The 10,297-nt window shown below is 46.3% G+C and overlaps 1 long non-coding RNA gene across 1 annotated transcript; it reads right to left on the bottom strand.

Moving 5' to 3' along the window:
- Window positions 1–1,357: 1,357 nt before the first annotated feature.
- On the bottom strand, window positions 1,358–8,626 carry LOC146058970 (uncharacterized). Its single transcript, XR_014470069.1, has 3 exons — window positions 8,383–8,626; window positions 3,765–3,877; window positions 1,358–1,492 (listed from the first exon to the last, which is right to left on the bottom strand). It is a non-coding gene; the product is annotated as an uncharacterized LOC146058970 (long non-coding RNA).
- Window positions 8,627–10,297: the final 1,671 nt, after the last annotated feature.

Raw genomic sequence — 10,297 nt, forward strand, 5'->3', positions numbered from 1 at the left:
GTGCTTTAATGTGGTAAATAAACTTTATACCATGATACAGTACATATGTTACATTATATGGCATTCCCCAAACTATTCTATGCATACTTCAGTGGTCCCCAAACTGTGGCCCTTATTCTGGTTGGTGCGGATATGTCCGCATGCGTTCGTTCCGCCGATGTATTGTGTTTGCGCATGTGCAGAGGCATATCTGCGCATGTGCGAAAGGGACATACGTCCAAATTCCGCATGAATTGTTTACACTACAAACAGGGGGAGGAGAGGGGCGTGAAGGGCTGTTTGGCCTCATTAACATATGCATACGCCCCGCGTTTCATGGGCGTTCCCATGAAAACGCTGGGCTAACGTATGGTAATGCAGCCGTGATGCGCGTATAGGGGGCGGACATATGACATTGCCGGATGTCAGCTGCCCGCCCAGATCCCTGCTTTTGCACGGAGAAATGCCCGAGTGGTCTGAGCTCGCGGGAGCTGCCTGACCACTCGGTCCTGCATTCGATGGTCTGCGACCATCGAATGATGGGGGAGGTTCCCAGAGATGGAGGAGGTGTATACATGAGAAATCCACTCGTGCTCCGTGTGGTCAGCGGCTTACCGCATTCGGACGGAGTGAAGGATCTGTACGGAAGGCGGGGTTTAGGACGCACGGTCCTGGCCGCATATTCGGCTCCGGCCGCACAGACCAGAATAAGGCCCTGTGTTACTAGGTACCCCGGGGTGCCTTGAGACTCTTGAAGGGGTGCTTCAGGTTTGTCCAGGACCAAATCAAACTATTTATGGTCAAAGTGAAGGCTGTGTCTCTGAAATGGTTAACCAAGCTGCAGTGATTGTTGGCCACATCCCCATGTGTGGCTGTTTAAACCCCTTATTCATGGATTAATAACACTGCACTCTCCCAGAGGCTCCTCAGTTCCCCATTCCAACACTGTCTGAGCTCTCCTTAATCCAGCCTCTGTAACAGATATCTGAGAACCCTTCATTCCCAACTACAGTCGCATCCTCCATATTTTTCTATGGGGTGTACAATGTTATCAGATTTACTAAGCTCCGGAAGGCAAAGCAGATCTGAGCTTGGTCCCCACAGCTAATACCATCTGAAGATGGTGTTAGCACGATATAACCTATGGGCTACACTTTGCATAATTTACAAAGAGAGCGTCTACCTGGAACCATCCTCAGCAATGGCCACAATACATGTATGGTCAGCGGGACTGCACATGCGCAGCAGTCCTGCTTCCACTCCTAGTACAGTACATTGAATGGATGCAATCCTTTTGTAGCCCCTGTCCCTGCAGTTGCTCCATAATACAGCCTGCCGGTATTACATATTGCACTGTAATTCTAGTATCACTCCCAGATCACAATGCAGATGTAGTTATTGATATATGGGCCCCCATGTCTCTCTGGTGGTAAGGGTGCAGCTTTAGGGCTGACAGGGTATTTCTCCAGGAGTAGTAACAAGGAAAGAAAGAATGTGTCAAGGCGTGGTCCACCTAAAGAATGAAAAAATCACAATAAAATAGTACCTTTATTGTTTAATTATTTAAAACTGCAAAATATTAAAAAACATACAAACATGAAACAAACAAGTGAACATTGGGCCTTATTCTAGTTCACTCTTTCTAACAAAATCCTTCTTAGATGGACAAAACCATGTGCACTGCAGGTGGGGCGGATGTAACTTGTGCAGAGAGAATTAGATTTGGGTGGGGTTTTTACTTCAAAGTGAGATCTATATTGCAGTGTAAAAATAAAGCAGCCAGTATTTACCCTGCACAGAAACAAAATAACTCACCCAAATCTAATTCTCTCTGCACATTTTATCTGCCCCCCTGCAGTGCACATGGTTTTGTCCATCTAAGAAGGATTTTGTCAGAAAGAATGAACTAGAATAAGGCCCATAGTGTGTGTTAAAACAGCACGTGCGGGAGTACTATGTGTGAACTTATGCGTCTCTATTTTAAGTAATGAGCTCCAGCATCTCATAGGCTCTCTATGTCTGTAATGCCAGAGATCTCTTCCTGTATCTGTGTGAAACAATAGTCCTTACCAAAGATTCAGGCTATAGAAAGCTTCTGCTAGAACTTATATGGTAACATTGTTTGAAAGTAACACTTTCCGTATTCAAAATTGCCTTGTATCAAGGCTTATCTGGAATTAGAACAATGTTGTTTAACTATTGCTTTTTACACCATATATTATCAGTATCCTAAATTCCAGATACCTTGAATAGCCCTATTCCTTCGTGCACATGAGTTAAATATATGAGGTCTCCAATCGTGTTGAGGAGACGGTCACAAATTTATTTATATATAGGCACACAAGTGTAGTTAAATATTGTAATACCAACACAACATTGTTGTGTATTTATGCTTTAAGCCGGCATAAAGATACAGCACTTGTAGTGTTTAACCCGTGCATGGAGAACAGGGAATGGCTATCATGCGATGAATGGCAGACTGTTTTCAGTTACTGCCAAATGTATATTACTCCGGAATAACAAATAAATGATACTCTCCTGGCAGGGGAAGTGGTGTAAGGGCTATTTCACACGCTCCGGCTCCTGCCGGGCGGCAAAACCCCGCACTGCCAAATGCTGTGCCTCACACAGTAGTTGTTAATGGACACTATTGTGTCCATACACACGGGACGGCCACGGCCCGGTCGCCCGGCTGCAGCCGGATCCCACCACTGGAAGGGACGGCTGCCAGGCTGTGGCCATCCCTACCATTGTAAACTGCTGTGTGCAGCACGGCTTCCTGGCCGTGCAGGGTTTCGCTGCCCGGCAGGAGCCGGAGCGTGTGAAATAGCCCTAAAGAATATAAATAAACAAATAGAAGGAAAATAATAAAAATATGTATAAACAAATAAATAATACAATAATTCCAATGTTTACAGCGCCTAGGAGGCCATAAAAATATCCTTGATAAAGTGCAGTATTGCCGAAACACTTTGGGCAAATCAGTGAAAACATCAGCAGACATACCGGAAGTACATAAACTGTGACTTTCGGCTAAAGCCAAAGAGCTAGCAATTTGATCAGGACAGATCCACGTCCACCAGAGCAGGTAGGTGAGGGATGGATAGTACAGTACCGCTCCACACAGGCCATACTCAGAACTGTTGGTTTTACTTGCCTGATGAATACTTTCACTATATACCTGAGCCAGCCTGCCCGCTACCTTTACTACAAGAGGCTGTAAACATTGGCATTATTTTACATTTTATTGGTTATTATAAATATATATATTTATTTTCCTTCTATTAGTTTACTTTTATTCTTTACACTCCTCCTACCCCCCTTTCGTTCACTCTGACACATACCAAGCGCTCCTTATACACACACACAAACACACATATATTTAGATATTGAGCAAACAGTCAGCACTCGCTTTCGTCTTCAGCAGCGTGGTGCACGGGGCAAGAGGGTATGTAGGAGACGATAACCTGGTACTCACGTATCAATAAGACTCACAGGCTCACAGTTTGCGTTTGCAACGTTTCGGATCCCTTTATTGGACCCGTCGTCAGGCAGTACAGTATCACTGTAACAGATATTGTACTGCCTGACAACGGGTCCAATAAAGATAGTACACAGTGTAGCGGTGGCACTCAGTGGGGACTTAAAATAAGTAGAAAATATAAAATAATAAAATAATATAAAATAATAAAATGAAGCTTAGACCACAAGCAGCTTCTATACTGACAGTTTCGGAAATGTAATTCCTTGATCAGAGTACAAAGAAATCCAACAAATCCACTTACCTAAATAGATCACCATAGACCCATGTTCACCATTGACTGGTGCCGCATGCTCCATTGACGGCGGATGGTGCTGATGTCAATCAGATGCGCCTGGTATGGGTTGCTATGGGAACCTATCCACAGTAATTAAAATATTGAAAACCGAACAAAATGATAAAGAAGCAGGTAATAGAAGATAAAAAGAAAGAGCAGAAGTTATGCACAATCTAAGAGCACAATAGAAGAGAAGGTAATGCACAGAATAATTAGATCAATATGCATAAGCAGTAGGTCGTTCTCTACTTCAAACATGAAGGCGTTAGCATATGTTGGTGCTATGCAAGACCCCATTGTGCAGCCTTTGAGCTGTAAAAAATATTCTGCATTAAAGAGGAAATAGTTGCGGGTCAAAGTAAGTTCTAGCAGTAGCAGGTAGAACATGATGCCTGGACCTTTATACTGTACTTGTTGCTGTTGGTAATCAACCTGCATGTGGCCGCAATGATTTGGCACAGTAAGTAAGCCTGTAATTTCAATATAAGGCTTGTCTTATACTTTAATAATGAGCTCTGTTCCTGAACCTTAGGCTGCAGGAAAGCAACCACCGCATAGTAGAGGGACCCCCTTGCTGAAATTATGGGGCACCCTGGAAGGCACGTCGCATCTTTGTGCAGCATATGTAATTTATAAAGTACTGGTGTAATTGGGTCTGTAAGTGCTTCCATACAGTGCTGGGAGATTGTTACGATCCAGCTAATAAACAGACATTCTTACCATCCAAGTGCCTGTCCAGACTGTCCCTGCGTCTCAAGCCAGGGTGCTATCAGCGTCCTGTGTGCAGTGCAGCTGTCCCACGATTTTCACTGTGTTCATCCAGCGCCACTGTGCACTGAGTCTGTGGCTGTGCAGCATGTCTCGCCTCTCCCGCTGGCCGGCAGTTCTCAGCTCCCTGTGGCCTCCCAGTCCGCCACCATTGCTCCTGGCCACAAGCATGGTGTGTACAAACTAACTTTCCCGCCAGAGCCATACATGGGGGGTTCCATGTTTGCTCCAGTCACCTGTTCTTCTGCCCTGTTAGTGACATCCTTACATTTGGAATTTGTGTTAGCATTTCAGTCTTACAGCAATCTGTGCAGATGATAAGATCCCCCAATGCCCCAGTCCCCATATCTGCATGAGATTTAGGTGAAATGGGCTTGATAAATAGGCCCCATAGTCATAGCAGCATGTAATCCACATGATTGTTCCACCCATTTCTCCAAATACAGTATGATTATTTTCTGCATTGCCCCAACACATATTTATTTATTTATTTGCAGTTTCTTATATAGCGCAGCAGATTCCGTTGCGCTTTACAATAGTAGACAGTGATAAAACAAACTGGGTAACAGACAGACTTGGAGGTTAGAGGGCCCTGCTGCAAGCTTACAATCTATTAACATATATTTGAGTGTAACCCCCTACTAGTCAGGGGCATTTTAACAGAGGAGGCAATTCCCATGTGCAGACTCTGGGTGGAACCCTCCTCTCCACTGTGCAGTAGGCTCTGCAATTGTGCCAGACTCGCCATGTCCCGGAGACTAATTTTATTATTGCCCATTGTGATTTTTGCAGTGGCTGCAGCGCCTGACGAGGGACTCTGGAAAGGTGAGTAATAAAACATGGGTTCACTGTATGCAGTGTGGGCCTCTCTGGACCCAGTGGCCTGTGTGATCCGCAAAATTGAACCCATTATAGAAACACCAATGCTACAGTATTGGGCAAAAAATGATTATGGGCACGATTCAGTGGTGGAGACAATGTACATAGTAGATGCAGCTGCTATGCATAAATATCCTAATGCTGCAGGGAGTGTCTTCTGTGTTCTGTTGCAGCAGGATGCAGTTTACTTAAATAGGTGTCTCAGATCTGTAGCCAAGACCTCTATACGCCCAGTAAATGGGTAGGCATGCCCCCATTTTCATTATCTTTCCCCTATGCCACCCCTTACCGCCCCCAAATGCTTGAAGTCTTCCCAACATCAGAGCTGTACGCAAGCCAACAAGTTTGCATACAGCTCTGATTCTGACCCAATGTCAGCTCTGTCCATAATCAGTGGCGTAACTATAAATTTTCCTCCCCCCTGCCAAAAACTTTGTGACGCCCCCACGCATAATGGAGAAGTTGCTGCAGGATAGAGGAAGAGAGACCAACAGACACTGCTGCTTCCCTTGGCTCCGACGCATCCCAGGGCACACTAGCACGCCCATCCGCCCGTCCATCCTGTGCACAGCCAATAGCTGGCTCTGTGTACAGTCGATTGAATCAGTGGGAGGATTTGTCATCTCTGCCATGGCCGCACCCACGCTGCGGGTTACTCGCCTCCGGTGCTCAGCCAGTGCCGGTGCCCACATCAACCCCGCTGCAGCTTGCTCCCCCAAGCGGCAGCTGGGGCTGCTTTACAGTAGTTATGCCACTGTCCATAATATATAAATACAATTACAGTTTGTTAAGTGCTGTTCACTAATTATGTTGTACACTGAGACATAATCAGTAGAGTATGAATAAAAGACAAAAAACCTTATCTGAAAAAGTCTCAAGCATTCTGGAAAGAATTAGCAATGTGCATGTCACATTATTATAAAGCAGTGGCTGCTGCTGTGCTTGGGTGATTTTTGTGTCCCACAGAGGCTGCTGTGGTAGCTGGCTGGGACTTGTCTTTGGCTGCTTCTAGTCAGACACTTTATTAAATAATAATACATAGTTCTTTGTGAGGAAAGTGTCAGCACCACCAAACTATCATATGTTTGTCATCCCCTGCACGGCCAGCTTACTCTTGTGAGATTGCTGGTTAAAAACAGTTCAGTCATTGGTCATAATATAAGTAGATGGGCTTATATATGATTTACCGTCTATGGATGCTGACTTCTAGTAAGATCAATTTGGACTGTCCATCTATGTGGGTTATTCAGACCTGATCGCACAGCTGTGATTTCACAGGCCAGGCAATAATCAATAGACTGTGTATGCGTACAGCTCATAGTAAGCATGCACAAAGCCTTCCTGCAATAAAATTCTGCTACTTTTTTATCACTGCCCATACACAAGTTGATTAACAACTCTTTAGAATGTCAGTTCTCACGAGCAGGGACCTCTTAACTCATGTGCTTATCCTTTCTTACTTCAGTAGTCTTCAACTGCACCAAAGCATGCTTTCTGCTACTACCTGGATACTTATGTTGCAGTCAGGGCTGCCAAGAGAAATCCTGGACCCCGGTACAACAGTGTCACGGGGCCCCCCTGGAGTGGCGAGCTACAGAAAAGAGGTGTGGCCATTAAGAGGATATAGGGGTGTGTACCACACCATATACCCTTTACCCGGTACAACAGTGTCACGGGGCCCCCCTGGAGTGGCGAGCTACAGAAAAGAGGTGTGGCCATTATGAGGATATAGGGGTGTGTACCACACCATATACCCTTTATGCAACACAATAGTAGACTCCTTATACTTGCCCCTTACACATTATGCTACACAGAATGAGCCAAAATTCACATGGAATGTCGTAAAATTCACATTATGCCACATGGAATGACACAAAATTCAAATTATTTCACATGGATTGTGCCAAAATTCACATTATGCCACACAGATTGTGGCAAAATTCAGGGACAATGAGAGGAATGGTGGGGATGCAGGGAGAGAGATGGCGGGGACAAAGGTGCATAGAGCGGGATGGCAGGATGCAGGGACAGAGACGGTGGTGACGAAGGGCCAGAGGGTGGGGACAGAGATGGTGGGGACGCAGGGACAGAGACAAATTAGGTCTAGAAGGTCATTTCTATGTAAGGGATGGCAACAGAAATCTTGGGGCCGGTACACCAATATCACTGGGATTGAAAAATGCTCAGTCCCGGGATTGGCATCCCTAAAAGAAAATTGCCCCCTGTGCCCCCACACTGACTTACTTTTTCTGAGCTGCGGAGGGGGGCAGGCGGCCGCAGTGCAGGCGTCGGGTAGACATGTGCGACGTGGGAGGCCCGACGGCGAGCAGGTTCTGGCGTAGGGGAGGATGTGGGAGGCCCGGCGGCGAGCAGGTTCCGGCGTCGGGTATGATGTGGGGGGCTCCGCGGCAAGCAGGTTCCGGCGCTGGTGGTCAGCGCTGCGGCCTGCGCAGCGTGACCTATGATCGAGACACGCAGCGCAGGCCGCAAGCCGGGTCGGGAACAGCCGGGCAGTGTCTGAGCGAGCGATACATTATGCCACACACCGCCATTTCTCTGAAACATGATGCAGCTCACCACAATGCCTATGATACTATGCTGCACATTGTAATGCCCTGACACATTATGCCACACATTGCAATGCCCCTCACACCTAATGCATATCTCCCAACTTTGGCAGTGGAGAAAGGAATATATTTGCGTACCAGAGGCAAAATTTTTGGGCGCCGTTTTGTCGCTGTGAGGGCATGTGAGGGCTGTGTGAACTGCTGCCCATGCCCTCAGCCTCCCTGCCTGCCTGCCTAATTAGACACATGCAGTGTCTAATTCCCGCAGGACCGTCCCTAAAAAATGGGATGTCACACAAAATTCGATACACACTGACTATGCCACACCACATTGCCCCCCACAGTAAGGCTTCTAATAAATTATAAATTACCTGCTTGTTGCCAAGGGGGTTAATGTCCGTTGCCAAGGTGGTTAATGTCCGTTGCCAAGGTGGTTAATGTCCGTTGCCAAGGGGGGTTAATGTCCATTGCCAGGGGTTCTTGCTCGTTGCCAAGGGGGGTTTATTGTCCATTGCCAGGGGTTCTTGCTCATTGCCAAGGGGTTAATATGCGTTGCCAGGGGTTATTGGATGTTGCCAAGGGGTTAATATTTTTTGCCAGGGGTTAATGCTCGTTGCCAAGGGGGATTTCCTTTGCCAGGGGTTCTAGCTCGTTGGCAAGGGGTTAATATGTGCCCGTGTGTCTGGCCACCCGCCCATCAGCTGCAGCTGCCCCTGCTTTACCCTGCCTTCCCCTGTGCACAGAGAGACAGACGCTGGAAGTCATTTTTCACTTCCAGCATCTCTGACAGGGAGCACAGCTCTGCAGCTTTAACCAGGAAGGGCAGAGCTGTGCTTCCTGTCAGACGCTAGAGGTGAACTATGACTTCTAGCGTCTGTCTCTCTGTGTGCAGGGGAAGGACAGACAGGGGAAGGCAGGGGCAGCCGCAGCTGACGGGCGGGTGGCCGGACACGCGGGCGGGTGGCCGGACACATGGGCGGGCGGGTGGCCGGACACATGGGCGTGCGGGTCCTTGTCATCCCGGCACACCCGCAGCCCAATAAATATATTTTTTTAAAGTGTGTGTCCGCGGGCCCAGGTAAAATGTACCCGCCCCCCCTGCCTCTCGGCGGCCCTGGTTGCAGTAATCTGCTGATGTTCCTATAATCATTTACCCTGTATTTGTCCTGTATTGTTCTCAACTGTAAGTCACTGTTTTTCCTGTTTGATCATGTGTACTCTGCAACCCTTGTGGCGCCATATAAATAAAGGATAATAATAATAATTAACAGAAAGCTGGCATTTGTGAGTGGTGAGAGGAAGTTTTCTGAGAGTGTCAGGTGACGTCAGCTCTGACCCCGAACAGCCTGTTTCTATAGCAGCCGCTGAGTAAGTCCTGAGCTACACATAGACTGCACACAATGGAAAAAACGTAGGGGTCGCTCCTAGTAAATGCGGGCTTGTTTCATCCAGAATTTGTGCAAAAAAAGTTCAAATTTCGGCCACTACAGTGATGTCTTGCATCCGCAAAATCATTGCGGCTACTAGGATCGACGCCTTGGTCGGAGCTATGCAACAGTTTAATCTTTTATTTTGCACAATTTTTTCTATTGCAATAAAATAACCTTATTCTGTATTATTGCAATTGGAAAGTTAACAGAAATTAAATTTGAAAATCAGAAGTATATATTATCACTTATTAACACACATTTATCAGTGCAAATAGGTCAATTCACAGTATAAACACATAGAAGTATATTTACTAAAGGTCGATGTGTATACATTTTAAATCAATGCAAAATCGATGTAAATCAAAATTGTATTTACATGGCTAAAACACACATTTACTAACGAATGATTCTTTTTCATTCGCTTTTAAATATTGGTAAAACGTGTGTAAACACAGCATTGCTTTAGATAGATTTTTTTTATCTCATATATTTAGCCACATGTGTCAATCATCCCCTGGTTGTATAACACTGGGCGGAGTTGTATATAATGCTGTACGGAGTTACACGGGTGAATGACATACACATAAAGTTACCGCCCCCACCCAGTGTTATACACAGTGTGTGTATAATGCTGGGTGGAGTCAAGGTTAATAGCCAATCAGAGCCTCTTTTACTCTGCCCACACACAGTCCCAGAATGACAGACAGGACTCCATGCGGCAGCTTCCTCCAAACTAGCCTGCAGTGGCCGGGGATCCATTTGCACCCCACTTCCTGCAGGCAGATAAACTACTATGCGGAGTTTGCGCCTACCCTACCTGCAGCTGGGGACACTTACAATCAGAGTCCCGCTGCAA

This window comes from Crinia signifera, chromosome 2 (genome assembly GCF_055691185.1).
Source record: "Crinia signifera chromosome 2, ASM5569118v1, whole genome shotgun sequence".
Taxonomy (NCBI): domain Eukaryota; kingdom Metazoa; phylum Chordata; class Amphibia; order Anura; family Myobatrachidae; genus Crinia; species Crinia signifera.